This window comes from Photinus pyralis, unplaced genomic scaffold (assembly GCF_008802855.1).
Source record: "Photinus pyralis isolate 1611_PpyrPB1 unplaced genomic scaffold, Ppyr1.3 Ppyr1.4_unclustered_Scaffold3577, whole genome shotgun sequence".
Classification (NCBI taxonomy): domain Eukaryota; kingdom Metazoa; phylum Arthropoda; class Insecta; order Coleoptera; family Lampyridae; genus Photinus; species Photinus pyralis.
This window is the reverse complement of record NW_022171424.1, coordinates 47,303-61,348: the sequence shown is the minus strand read 5'-3', so window position 1 is coordinate 61,348 and position 14,046 is coordinate 47,303. Positions and strand designations below refer to the sequence as shown.

The 14,046-nt window shown below is 38.3% G+C and overlaps 3 long non-coding RNA genes across 7 annotated transcripts; 2 read left to right on the top strand and 1 right to left on the bottom strand.

The window, feature by feature from the left end:
- The first annotated feature begins 447 nt into the window (after positions 1 to 447).
- LOC116182109 lies at positions 448 to 2,383 on the top strand. 2 transcript variants are annotated; one of them, XR_004147428.1, is made up of 3 exons: positions 448 to 912; positions 965 to 1,705; positions 1,758 to 2,383. It is a non-coding gene; the product is annotated as an uncharacterized LOC116182109 (long non-coding RNA). The 2 variants fall into 2 exon arrangements; XR_004147427.1 differs by having other exon boundaries at positions 448 to 916.
- An 8,016-nt stretch (positions 2,384 to 10,399) lies between these two features.
- Positions 10,400 to 12,363, bottom strand: LOC116182107. Of its 3 annotated transcripts, none has more exons than XR_004147423.1 (3): positions 11,887 to 12,363; positions 11,098 to 11,838; positions 10,400 to 11,045 (listed from the first exon to the last, which is right to left on the bottom strand). It is a non-coding gene; the product is annotated as an uncharacterized LOC116182107 (long non-coding RNA). The 3 variants fall into 3 exon arrangements; XR_004147424.1 differs by having other exon boundaries at positions 11,891 to 12,363; XR_004147422.1 differs by having other exon boundaries at positions 11,098 to 12,363.
- A 500-nt stretch (positions 12,364 to 12,863) lies between these two features.
- On the top strand, positions 12,864 to 13,630 carry LOC116182108. Of its 2 annotated transcripts, none has more exons than XR_004147425.1 (3): positions 12,864 to 13,000; positions 13,086 to 13,159; positions 13,218 to 13,630. It is a non-coding gene; the product is annotated as an uncharacterized LOC116182108 (long non-coding RNA). The 2 variants fall into 2 exon arrangements; XR_004147426.1 differs by having other exon boundaries at positions 13,086 to 13,163.
- The last annotated feature ends 416 nt before the right edge of the window (positions 13,631 to 14,046 follow it).

Genomic DNA, 14,046 nt, shown 5'->3' with positions numbered 1-14,046 from the left:
TGCTCGAAACGTTGAGAATTTTCGTGATGTCATATTGTGTGTGACTCGCGCGCGCACTTTACGTTTAACTATAGTAAATAGGAGGCAAATTGCGATCGTAGCGGAAAACTAAAGACGGAACGTGTAACGAGTGAGAAAACGATACATTCTTTGTTTTAGATCTGAAATGCATACTCCCATTTCCAGGAATAACGGTCGGAAACAAGGGCGCTTTGTTTTTTTGAAAACGCCTTACGCGGTAAAATACGTCAAGGAAGTCACCTATTTATTCTTTAGGATATCTAGGTAAGTAGTTTTGGTTAAAATCAAATAAAACATGTCTCGTTAGGGTAATTAATATTGGACGTACCTACTAGCATTTCGTAATATATATTCCTCATTAGAAATAGTGGTTTCGGAGAACTAGAATACAGTTTCGCATTTTGCGGTAGCCCTTCATACGAAATAAATTTTAAATTGGTTTTTTTTTTTCGTAATACCTATCTGTCTATAAAGCGCAGTTGGCCAGTTAGCTGTTAGCGGAACATCAAAAAACAATGACAGGATTTTGCGAGTCGTTTGTTTTTTGTCAAAAAGTTGGAAGAGTAATTTTTTCCCCATCACCTTTTAATTAATCATTACTTCGCGAGAATGCTTGCAATAGTTAAGGCAGTAAAGAAATGCAGCAGCAGCAGTTAGATAAGCACCTTTTCCATTAGCGTTTAGTGGGGGCATTTGCCTATATATACGTAGGTACTTATGCACCTACATCGCGTTTTCCTTGTTCTTGTATAAAGGGCACTACATTGCTCGGGGGAAAATTTCCAAAAAGCAAGGATATAATTTACGTGTGGCTGTAATTGGTTTCCACGAATTGCTTATCATTGAGAATCTATTTTGTAGACATACAACTACGTATGGAACTAAATAAGAGTAGGTACGTATAAGAGGGTAAATACGAATATTAGTAAATCTTCATTTACAGTAGGTAAACCGGCAAGTTGCGCTATAGGTATAATTGGTAAATTAGAAAAGTATACCAAAGAAAAATTGTATAGCGCGCTTGCACTTTGGAATCTAAATCGAATACATTCCCCCCCGGACCCTGCAGGTGTTGAAACAAAGACGTCTGTTGCAAGCATCATGTAGCAGCTCATCCCTCTTCTCTCCGCTAAAGACACTGGTTGAAATTTTCCATTAGTTCATTCGCGTCTCTCTTCTTACATACGTCATGGCGAAAAAGTACCCAAACCTTACAACCAAAAACCGGGAATGCAAAGGAAGAGTTTACAAAAAAAACGGCAACCAAATTAACAACAACAGTCCTTAACTAAAATAATGCGAGGACTGCAGAAAAACGCAGTGGCAGTGCACCCCCGGCGACCTCCCCGCTTCCCCCCGGTATTATACGAAGGACGACGATAATTTGAATCTAATAATTAAAAAATTTGGTCAACTATTGCGGAAGTAGGTACAAACTGTTTTATATTTCTCTCCCACCCCTACTATTTTTGCGCACGCATGTTAAAAATAATAACTTGTTTACAGTAAATATGGGGGAACATTTCGAGTAGGGTCATAGCACAGCTGATAGAATGGAGTTGCTGCTGCATATTTTCTTTTTGCATAGCTTTATCACTTTGGGATACCAGCACCATCGCATGCCTTAAATTAACTTCAATTAATATCTACTCAGGTGGTGTGGAACCAATCCTACGAATGTACCGTAAGTTTTTGTGGAAATATTTTGTAGAACCGTAACCGATGATTGATTACAGTCACACAACCACATCAACAACCCTCGAGCGGCAAAGGTCAAGAAGACCTAATGAAAAGCGTCAGCCTACTTTTCGGCTCTGGAAGCGACCGACCTGTAAGGAACTGGCGCACAAGACCTACGGGCGGGCCTAAAAAATATGGATACCGCTGCAAACTGGTGGATGCGCAAACCGTCGACAAAACAACTGGACTCTTCCAAAAGGGAGGCGCTTGGAAAAAAGGATTTTCAATTTGTTGAAGAATTTCTTAAGTTCACTTTTAAAATATATTTATATTGAAAGATGTAAATTAATAGCTTTGTTATGCAACCCAGAATGCAGAAGCGAGCTAGTATGGTTGCAACACTGCATCCGACATTTCGCGAAGATGCAGTTAATGCAACTAAACACAGTATCATACTTTTCCGAATGCAGAATGGGACTGTCACTAGTGTGGTTGCATAATCACAGTTGCATCCGAGCATATATTGTGCGTATGTTCTATCCATGATTTCATAAATATTTTAAGGTGGATAACCGACTTCAATAACTCCTTGCCCCCTACAAATAAGTCTTCATGAGTGCTGATAGGATGGCGCAGAAATTTAGCATGAAGAAAAAAAAAGGATGTGCATGAATTATTTAAAAAATAAACTGTATATAAGAAAGCTCTCTTAACGGCGCCCCCCCCCTATAACATTTCCTATAATAGCAAAACAATTTCTTACACCCCTAAGATAAACATTCCCAAAAGTAGTAGATTACATACCGAGGTGGGAAGTGGTTCATTACCTACGCCGAGAGGCTTTGGGCAATTATTTTGAGGAATATAATATGAGGTACCCGTGACATCCACGCCTGTCGGTCAATGAATTATTTTTATTTGTTACTCAGTTGTAAACGTTGATTAACAAGACAAAACGCAAACGGGTAAACGTCATCTTTAAACGCTACTGACTTGTAAAACTGACAGCTGACGTGTAAAAATTTTACAAGTTAGTAATCTAGTAATTGCATTGGCCAGAATTAATGCGAAGTCTCGGTTACATGGATAATATGATATTTTAGAAATTTCTTCGAGATCAATTTAAGAACTAATTATTTACGTTTACCAATGAGTAACAAATAAAATATTGTACATTATACGCCAGGTAATAGTTTTTACTGGCTCTAGGAGATGACAGGCTCGCCTGACGGCTCGCCAGTCAACTTCTCCTATCGCCAGTAAAAACTCACTTACCTGGCTAATAATGTAAAATACTATTACATTACAGTATACATATAAGCAAAAGTACCTATACCTCGTTTTGGTCTAAGATTTTGGTATTCAACGTTACAGATTCTATTTTCCCCTAGACACTACAAAACTAATTAGAATTACGGTTGGGGGCCTTTTCGGTAATGTGCTTGGCGTTTGAAATTCGCACCTTTGTAAATCGTATCGACGTAGCAGTGGAGTCATGCTATTTAGAGAACTGGAAACGGAAGAGGTGACAGGTGAATAGATTGAGGCTGTGTATATTTATGAGATCCTCATTTTTGGCAGTTGTAATAATTCCACCACCGCTGCCGAGGGCTCCTTTCTGCGTAAGAGGAACCCGCGCTACCCGAATTTGTTTGCCGTTGATACAATTCCTTTCGGAATAACTGAGGCAGTTCACATATAACAAGCGCCAATCATCGCAGTCAACCACTTTCAAGGTTACGGGTTGGAAATATAAGCTATATCGATGCTTTCAATCAGTACAGTAGTGCTAGTAGTCCAGTAGTACCTATAGTGCTCGCAACAGTTGGTGAATCAATAGCAGAAAATGGTTATTGCGATTGACGTTCAAGGATTTAAATCATCCACAACGACATTTACGCCAAAGGAGTTGGCGGTATTTAATGGGCACCAAGTTGCACATTTTGTGTTCAAACCTCCATTTTCATTTAGCAGCTTAGATGTGAACTACCAGAGACAAGCAATCTGGCTGATGCACAACCACCATTGTATTAAATGGGAAGAAGGACATACACCGCCCCACTTATTTCCGATTATTACTTTAGCCGGCTAGTTTCACAATGGAGGCATATATGTGAAAGAAAGGAGAAAGGCAGAGATTTATACGAAAACCTGTTATCGCAGGAGATGTCTTCGAAATCAGAACGAGGAACCTTGCATTACCTAAATTGGAAGCCAGCTGTTTATATCATTCCTATCCAAAATGTCATTGTGCATTGGCAAACGTGTATTACATACATAACAATTATACAATGTCGTAATTGTTTAGTAAATAAAGCGATCAAAGTTTAACATTTATTCTTTCTCTTAATACCCTATAAATAAGGATGCCTATGTGCAAAACGATCGTTTCAGAAAAGGTTTCGATCACTATGTATAATACCTACCGTGAAAACGTGCTTATTTTTCAGTTGAAAAAACACGGTTATCAAGTACCTATACCTACAGCTTTCAAAATAAACAGATAAACAGGTAAACAGATAAACAGGTAAACGGATAAACAGGTAAACAATATCTGTTTTTTTAAATAAAGCTGTTTCTGTTATAGCTGTTTATCTGTTTACCTGTTCAGTTGTTTACTAGTTTATCTGTTTACCAGTTTATACGTTTGGCCTTCTGTAAAAATAGCTATGTTTATCCTACTCAATTTAAGAAGCATGTATGTCTTAACGTCAATTATTTGCATTCGTTTTCCTAGCAGCTGAACAGCTGAACAGCTATAACAGCTGAATAGCTATAACAGCTGAACAGCTATAACAGCCGAACAGCTATAACAGCTTTATTGGTGAACAGACCCTGTTCCAGTTGATCTGTTTTTTGATATCTGTTTACCTGTTCCGTTGATCATGGATAATAAAGAGATGGCTTTGAAACGACGAATAGTTCAGGCGCGTAAAACGATACAGCAAAAGTACGATCGTCTCAAAGCGGATCGTTTTATTTTACAACTTTTATCGCAGATTTAAGAGCAAATAGTGTAAATAATGTAATTAGTAGTAGTATGTATAAGGATAGTTCGTATGTCATTAACGATGCTATGTGCACAGTGGCAGAATACGCAAACTTTAATGCGCTGCAAATATTTATTGATGTTTGCCAAGAGTCGAATGTTAGGTATAATTTTAGTCCACGGCAAGATGCTCACCATTGGAAAATCTACGAGTGGCTATTGAAAAATATAAGAACCGGTACACAAGATCCTAACGCTCTCCTGGGTTGGAGGTGTGGTCCAGATAGCAGCATATGGCCCTCGCCGCTGCTGAACGATTACCATAAAACGTACGATATTCTTGTTAGCGTTACTACTACTACTAGAAAAAATGAAAAATATGTTGTATGGTAATTGGAAGGAAAAATAAAAAAAGATCAAAAAAGCTTTTGTTTTTTTTTATTTATTAATTTACAGCGAAAATTACAATACGATATTATCATTTTCTATCCAAGATTTTTCGTCCAGTCCCCACCACTAGACGTACACTTNCAACGAGGAACCTGCATTACCTAAATTGGAAGCCAGCTGTTTATATCATTCCTATCCAAAATGTCATTGTGCATTGGCAAACGTGTATTACATACATAACAATTATACAATGTCGTAATTGTTTAGTAAATAAAGCGATCAAAGTTTAACATTTATTCTTTCTCTTAATACCCTATAAATAAGGATGCCTATGTGCAAAACGATCGTTTCAGAAAAGGTTTCGATCACTATGTATAATACCTACCGTGAAAACGTGCTTATTTTTCAGTTGAAAAAACACGGTTATCAAGTACCTATACCTACAGCTTTCAAAATAAACAGATAAACAGGTAAACAGATAAACAGGTAAACGGATAAACAGGTAAACAATATCTGTTTTTTTAAATAAAGCTGTTTCTGTTATAGCTGTTTATCTGTTTACCTGTTCAGTTGTTTACTAGTTTATCTGTTTACCAGTTTATACGTTTGGCCTTCTGTAAAAATAGCTATGTTTATCCTACTCAATTTAAGAAGCATGTATGTCTTAACGTCAATTATTTGCATTCGTTTTCCTAGCAGCTGAACAGCTGAACAGCTATAACAGCTGAATAGCTATAACAGCTGAACAGCTATAACAGCCGAACAGCTATAACAGCTTTATTGGTGAACAGACCCTGTTCCAGTTGATCTGTTTTTTGATATCTGTTTACCTGTTCCGTTGATCATGGATAATAAAGAGATGGCTTTGAAACGACGAATAGTTCAGGCGCGTAAAACGATACAGCAAAAGTACGATCGTCTCAAAGCGGATCGTTTTATTAAACAAGTGGAATTTGTACGAACGTATAAACCGCTAATTCAACCGCTAGCTCAGATAGTAAAGAAAATCGAACCGCTGCTATCATCGGTTATGGAAACGAAAAAGGAGGAGCCATCAGAGGACGAAGTATTTACATCACCTCCCAAAAAACGTCAATCTCCTGCAAAAAGAAAGTCACCACAACAACGTACGACTCCTGCGATACCTTATTAATCGCGAGTGAGACGAAGGCCCTCTTCCCTTACCGAGATCAGTCCGCTGACTAGACTTCCCTACTTTCAAAATTATCCGCCAACTGATATTAGTCCTATGGTTAGACCTTTTCACCCCACGGCTACTCCATCATTGAGACAGCCGCCATCATTTCTACAGAGTACAGTGATAGGAGAGCATCAACCGGAGGAAGAAGAAGAAGAGTCCTCTATTGTATCAGAATCATCTACTTCATTACTTGATATGCAAGGTTCGCAAGCCTTTTTTGAACAATACAAACACCTACCACGTATATACGTCGAGCGCATGATAAGAGATACGAGCAATGCAATCGACACCACTTTTGGAATTCATTATAATGTCGAAACGGATAAGTGGAGAATGGGCAAGACGGAGGTGACGATAGATGACGAAGGTTTGGTCATTAACGGGAACCGGTACAAAGGTACTGCAGGGCTATAAGAAACTTATCATCATGAATGAACCGGATGAATCGCTGGTATCCAAGCAGGATAGAGTAACTATAAGCAGATAATAATAGCAACTCATGTCGCACGGCGCAATTACGACCCCACCGAACAGATTCGTGGTAATACGAGCAAATTATACCTTACGCTAAACAGAATAAAGGCTACAAATACATACTGGTAGTTATCGATTGTTTCTCAAAATATCTGTGGACGAGAGGACTGAAGACTAAAACGGGTGAGGAGGTGACAAAAGCCATACAGGATATTTTCAAAACTACAAGACGTAGACCGAAAAATCTACAGTCCGATGCGGGGAAGGAATTCTATAACAAATCATTTGACAAATTGATGGCGCGAGAACATATTAATCACTATTCCACGTACAGTACAAAAAAGGCTGCCATAGCCGAAAGAACAATTAGGACAATCAAAAATTATTTATACCGTCAGTTTAGTCTACGTGGAAAATATGTATGGATTGATGCAATTGAATCAATCACGAGCGAGTATAATAATCGTAAACATCGAACAACGGGGATGAAGCCGATCGAAGTAAAGGCCGATACACAGCTGAAGGCCTACAGCCACATCAAGCTCTTCAACAAGAGACATCGTTTTAATGTTGGCGATGTAGTTCGAATTAGTAAGCACAAGAGTGTGTTCGCCAAGGGATATACTCCGAACTGGTCCAGTGAACTGTTTAAAATTGCAAAAGTGTAAATAACCAATCCGGTGACGTACTTGCTGGAAGACATGAAAGGAAAGCCGATAATGGGAGGATTTTATGAGCAGGAACTGCAAAAAGCTAAGTATTCCGATATCTATTTGGTGGAGAAGGTGCTGCGACGTAAGAAAGATAAAGTGTACGTCTAGTGGTGGGGACTGGACGAAAAATCTTGGATAGAAAATGATAATATCGTATTGTAATTTTCGCTGTAAATTAATAAATAGAAAAAAACAAAAGCTTTTTTGATCTTTTTTTATTTTTCCTTCCAATTACCATACAACATATTTTTCATTTTTTCTAGTAGTAGTAGTAACGCTAACAAGAATATCGTACGTTTTATGGTAATCGTTCAGCAGCGGCGAGGGCCATATGCTGCTATCTGGACCACACCTCCAACCCAGGAGAGCGTTAGGATCTTGTGTACCGGTTCTTATATTTTTCAATAGCCACTCGTAGATTTTCCAATGGTGAGCATCTTGCCGTGGACTAAAATTATACCTAACATTCGACTCTTGGCAAACATCAATTTATAAATATTTGCAGCGCATTAAAGTTTGCGTATTCTGCCACTGTGCACATAGCATCGTTAATGACATACGAACTATCCTTATACATACTACTACTAATTACATTATTTACACTATTTGCTCTTAAATCTGCGATAAAAGTTGTAAAATAAAACGATCCGCTTTGAGACGATCGTACTTTTGCTGTATCGTTTTACGCGCCTGAACTATTCGTCGTTTCAAAGCCATCTCTTTATTATCCATGATCAACGGAACAGGTAAACAGATATCAAAAAACAGATCAACTGGAACAGGGTCTGTTCCCCAATAAAGCTGTTATAGCTGTTCGGCTGTTATAGCTGTTCAGCTGTTATAGCTATTCAGCTGTTATAGCTATTCAGCTGTTATAGCTGTTCAGCTGTTCAGCTGCTAGGAAAACGAATGCAAATAATTGACGTTAAGACATACATGCTTCTTAAATTGAGTAGGATAAACATAGCTATTTTTACAGAAGGCCAAACGTATAAACTGGTAAACAGATAAACTAGTAAACAACTGAACAGGTAAACAGATAAACAGCTATAACAGAAACAGCTTTATTTAAAAAAACAGATATTGTTTACCTGTTTATCCGTTTACCTGTTTATCTGTTTACCTGTTTATCTGTTTATTTTGAAAGCTGTAGGTATAGGTACTTGATAACCGTGTTTTTTCAACTGAAAAATAAGCACGTTTTCACGGTAGGTATTATACATAGTGATCGAAACCTTTTCTGAAACGATCGTTTTGCACATAGGCATCCTTATTTATAGGGTATTAAGAGAAAGAATAAATGTTAAACTTTGATCGCTTTATTTACTAAACAATTACGACATTGTATAATTGTTATGTATGTAATACACGTTTGCCAATGCACAATGACATTTTGGATAGGAATGATATAAACAGCTGGCTTCCAATTTAGGTAATGCAGGTTCCCTCGTTTTGATTTCGACTAATCCTGCGATAAGTTTTTTCGTATAAATTTCTGCCTTCTCCTTTCCTGTTCAAATATATAGCCTTCCATTGGTATATCTAGTCCGGCAATGTATATAATCGGAAATAAGTGGGGCGGTGTATGTCCTTCTTCCCATTTAATACAATGGTGGTTGTGCATCAGCCAGATTGCTTGTCTCTGGTAGTTCACATCTAAGCTGCTAAATGAAAATGGAGGTTTGAACACAAAATGTGCAACTTGGTGCCCATTAAATACCGCCAACTCCTTTGGCGTAAATGTCGTTGTGGATGATTTAAATCCTTGAACGTCAATCGCAATAACCATTTTCTGCTATTGATTCACCAACTGTTGCGAGCACTATAGGTACTACTGGACTACTAGCACTACTGTACTGATTGAAAGCATCGATATAGCTTATATTTCCAACCCGTAACCTTGAAAGTGGTTGACTGCGATGATTGGCGCTTGTTATATGTGAACTGCCTCAGTTATTCCGAAAGGAATTGTATCAACGGCAAACAAATTCGGGTAGCGCGGGTTCCTCTTACGCAGAAAGGAGCCCTCGGCAGCGGTGGTGGAATTATTACAACTGCCAAAAATGAGGATCTCATAAATATACACAGCCTCAATCTATTCACCTGTCACCTCTTCCGTTTCCAGTTCTCTAAATAGCATGACTCCACTGCTACGTCGATACGATTTACAAAGGTGCGAATTTCAAACGCCAAGCACATTACCGAAAAGGCCCCCAACCGTAATTCTAATTAGTTTTGTAGTGTCTAGGGGAAAATAGAATCTGTAACGTTGAATACCAAAATCTTAGACCAAAACGAGGTATAGGTACTTTTGCTTATATGTATACTGTAATGTAATAGTATTTTACATTATTAGCCAGGTAAGTGAGTTTTTACTGGCGATAGGAGAAGTTGACTGGCGAGCCGTCAGGCGAGCCTGTCATCTCCTAGAGCCAGTAAAAACTATTACCTGGCGTATAATGTACAATATTTTATTTGTTACTCATTGGTAAACGTAAATAATTAGTTCTTAAATTGATCTCGAAGAAATTTCTAAAATATCATATTATCCATGTAACCGAGACTTCGCATTAATTCTGGCCAATGCAATTACTAGATTACTAACTTGTAAAATTTTTACACGTCAGCTGTCAGTTTTACAAGTCAGTAGCGTTTAAAGATGACGTTTACCCGTTTGCGTTTTGTCTTGTTAATCAACGTTTACAACTGAGTAACAAATAAAAATAATTCATTGACCGACAGGCGTGGATGTCACGGGTACCTCATATTATATTCCTCAAAATAATTGCCCAAAGCCTCTCGGCGTAGGTAATGAACCACTTCCCACCTCGGTATGTAATCTACTACTTTTGGGAATGTTTATCTTAGGGGGGTAAGAAATTGTTTTGCTATTATAGGAAATGTTATAGGGGGGAGCGCCGTTAAGAGAGCTTTCTTATATACAGTTTATTTTTTAAATAATTCATGCACATCCTTTTTTTTCTTCATGCTAAATTTCTGCGCCATCCTATCAGCACTCATGAAGACTTATTTGTAGGGGGCAAGGAGTTATTGAAGTCGGTTATCCACCTTAAAATATTTATGAAATCATGGATAGAACATACGCACAATATATGCTCGGATGCAACTGTGATTATGCAACCACACTAGTGACAGTCCCATTCTGCATTCGGAAAAGTATGATACTGTGTTTAGTTGCATTAACTGCATCTTCGCGAAATGTCGGATGCAGTGTTGCAACCATACTAGCTCGCTTCTGCATTCTGGGTTGCATAACAAAGCTATTAATTTACATCTTTCAATATAAATATATTTTAAAAGTGAACTTAAGAAATTCTTCAACAAATTGAAAATCCTTTTTTCCAAGCGCCTCTCTTTTGGAAGAGTCCAGTTGTTTTGTCGACGGTTTGCGCATCCACCAGTTTGCAGCGGTATCCATATTTTTTAGGCCCGCCCGTAGGTCTTGTGCGCCAGTTCCTTACAGGTCGGTCGCTTCCAGAGCCGAAAAGTAGGCTGACGCTTTTCATTAGGTCTTCTTGACCTTTGCCGCTCGAGGGTTGTTGATGTGGTTGTGTGACTGTAATCAATCATCGGTTACGGTTCTACAAAATATTTCCACAAAAACTTACGGTACATTCGTAGGATTGGTTCCACACCACCTGAGTAGATATTAATTGAAGTTAATTTAAGGCATGCGATGGTGCTGGTATCCCAAAGTGATAAAGCTATGCAAAAAGAAAATATGCAGCAGCAACTCCATTCTATCAGCTGTGCTATGACCCTACTCGAAATGTTCCCCCATATTTACTGTAAACAAGTTATTATTTTTAACATGCGTGCGCAAAAATAGTAGGGGTGGGAGAGAAATATAAAACAGTTTGTACCTACTTCCGCAATAGTTGACCAAATTTTTTAATTATTAGATTCAAATTATCGTCGTCCTTCGTATAATACCGGGGGGAAGCGGGGAGGTCGCCGGGGGTGCACTGCCACTGCGTTTTTCTGCAGTCCTCGCATTATTTTAGTTAAGGACTGTTGTTGTTAATTTGGTTGCCGTTTTTTTTGTAAACTCTTCCTTTGCATTTCCGGTTTTTGGTTGTAAGGTTTGGGTACTTTTTCGCCATGACGTATGTAAGAAGAGAGACGCGAATGAACTAATGGAAAATTTCAACCAGTGTCTTTAGCGGAGAGAAGAGGGATGAGCTGCTACATGATGCTTGCAACAGACGTCTTTGTTTCAACACCTGCAGGGTCCGGGGGGGAATGTATTCGATTTAGATTCCAAAGTGCAAGCGCGCTATACAATTTTTCTTTGGTATACTTTTCTAATTTACCAATTATACCTATAGCGCAACTTGCCGGTTTACCTACTGTAAATGAAGATTTACTAATATTCGTATTTACCCTCTTATACGTACCTACTCTTATTTAGTTCCATACGTAGTTGTATGTCTACAAAATAGATTCTCAATGATAAGCAATTCGTGGAAACCAATTACAGCCACACGTAAATTATATCCTTGCTTTTTGGAAATTTTCCCCCGAGCAATGTAGTGCCCTTTATACAAGAACAAGGAAAACGCGATGTAGGTGCATAAGTACCTACGTATATATAGGCAAATGCCCCCACTAAACGCTAATGGAAAAGGTGCTTATCTAACTGCTGCTGCTGCATTTCTTTACTGCCTTAACTATTGCAAGCATTCTCGCGAAGTAATGATTAATTAAAAGGTGATGGGGAAAAAATTACTCTTCCAACTTTTTGACAAAAAACAAACGACTCGCAAAATCCTGTCATTGTTTTTTGATGTTCCGCTAACAGCTAACTGGCCAACTGCGCTTTATAGACAGATAGGTATTACGAAAAAAAAAAACCAATTTAAAATTTATTTCGTATGAAGGGCTACCGCAAAATGCGAAACTGTATTCTAGTTCTCCGAAACCACTATTTCTAATGAGGAATATATATTACGAAATGCTAGTAGGTACGTCCAATATTAATTACCCTAACGAGACATGTTTTATTTGATTTTAACCAAAACTACTTACCTAGATATCCTAAAGAATAAATAGGTGACTTCCTTGACGTATTTTACCGCGTAAGGCGTTTTCAAAAAAACAAAGCGCCCTTGTTTCCGACCGTTATTCCTGGAAATGGGAGTATGCATTTCAGATCTAAAACAAAGAATGTATCGTTTTCTCACTCGTTACACGTTCCGTCTTTAGTTTTCCGCTACGATCGCAATTTGCCTCCTATTTACTATAGTTAAACGTAAAGTGCGCGCGCGAGTCACACACAATATGACATCACGAAAATTCTCAACGTTTCGAGCATCGGGCGCGAAAATTTCGCAACAAACATTTCTAAAGCCACCTGTCGATCAACAACGGCTATCAACGACACGTTGGCGTTGGCTCCAGAAATAAACGCTGTGGTAAACAACGCGGTGTCTCTTAGGTAAATTCGTATCAAAATGGGATTCCATTGAAATAGATGCCCGTGTCATCACAATCAATTCGCCCCACGATTGTGTAAGTATACAACATTACTCTGATACCTTTTGAGTTGGGGCATGTAGATACTACGTTAAAAGTAATTGTTTTCTTGTTTTTACAGAACAGAAAATTTAGTGGACACACATCCGTAGCGCGGTTAGAAGGAGGATTTGCTACAGATTTTCTGTTTGCCTGGTGGGTTAGTACCTTCAATAAACGATTTTTTTTCATTCTCCAATTTTCTTTTTTAAAGTTGAAAATAATCCCTCAAATTGCTGGAAACGATGAGATCACCTACACTGCCTCCACTACCAACAGCTCAGGTGGAGCCCATGGTTGAAACTTTATCGTAACGGGCGAATTATTGCTTACAGGGACGCAAAACAACTTGAATCTCTCTCGATGCCCTTCGTCGTTTTTCCGCACCAAAGGTACGTTGTGGTTGGAGCCCATTTAACGATCCAAGGGATATTCGCAACCTACACCTTCGAGGGGATTGCAGCGCAAACTACATATTTCAACACAAGAGGCGGGATGGAATTCAAAGGATGACCAGAGATGGCATTTTTTCTTTTCTTAATGAAACACGATTATTTGTAGTCTAATGGTTTTATTTACAACACTATTTACATAATCTTTTTTCAAAAATAGCTAATGTTTACATAAATTTTAAGTTTGTGGTCTTTCCTGACGGTCCTGCACTTGTAATGAACACCTCGTTTGTCTTCAAGGATTCTTGGAACTCGCTCAGCCGATTACCTACTTTGAAATACTCGTAGAACCGCAGTGGTAGTACGCATTTATAATTTTCTGTTTCCAGTACTATTCGGTCACCATACTTTGTGTTTATGATATCGATATTCAGAATTTTAAACTTTTCCTCCACTTCCATATCCTTAACGTTCTTAAATGCTTTACAGAATGTTTCATTGTTGAGCGCATTAAGATCCATTTTTTAACTGTTTGGAAAGCACTATCGGACTGAATGAAAAAACGCCCTGCAGCTCACCTTATATTTCCAAAGTGTGGCCTTGAAATCTACAGTAATAGATTTCTGCACGGTGATTGACAGGAGATAGAAT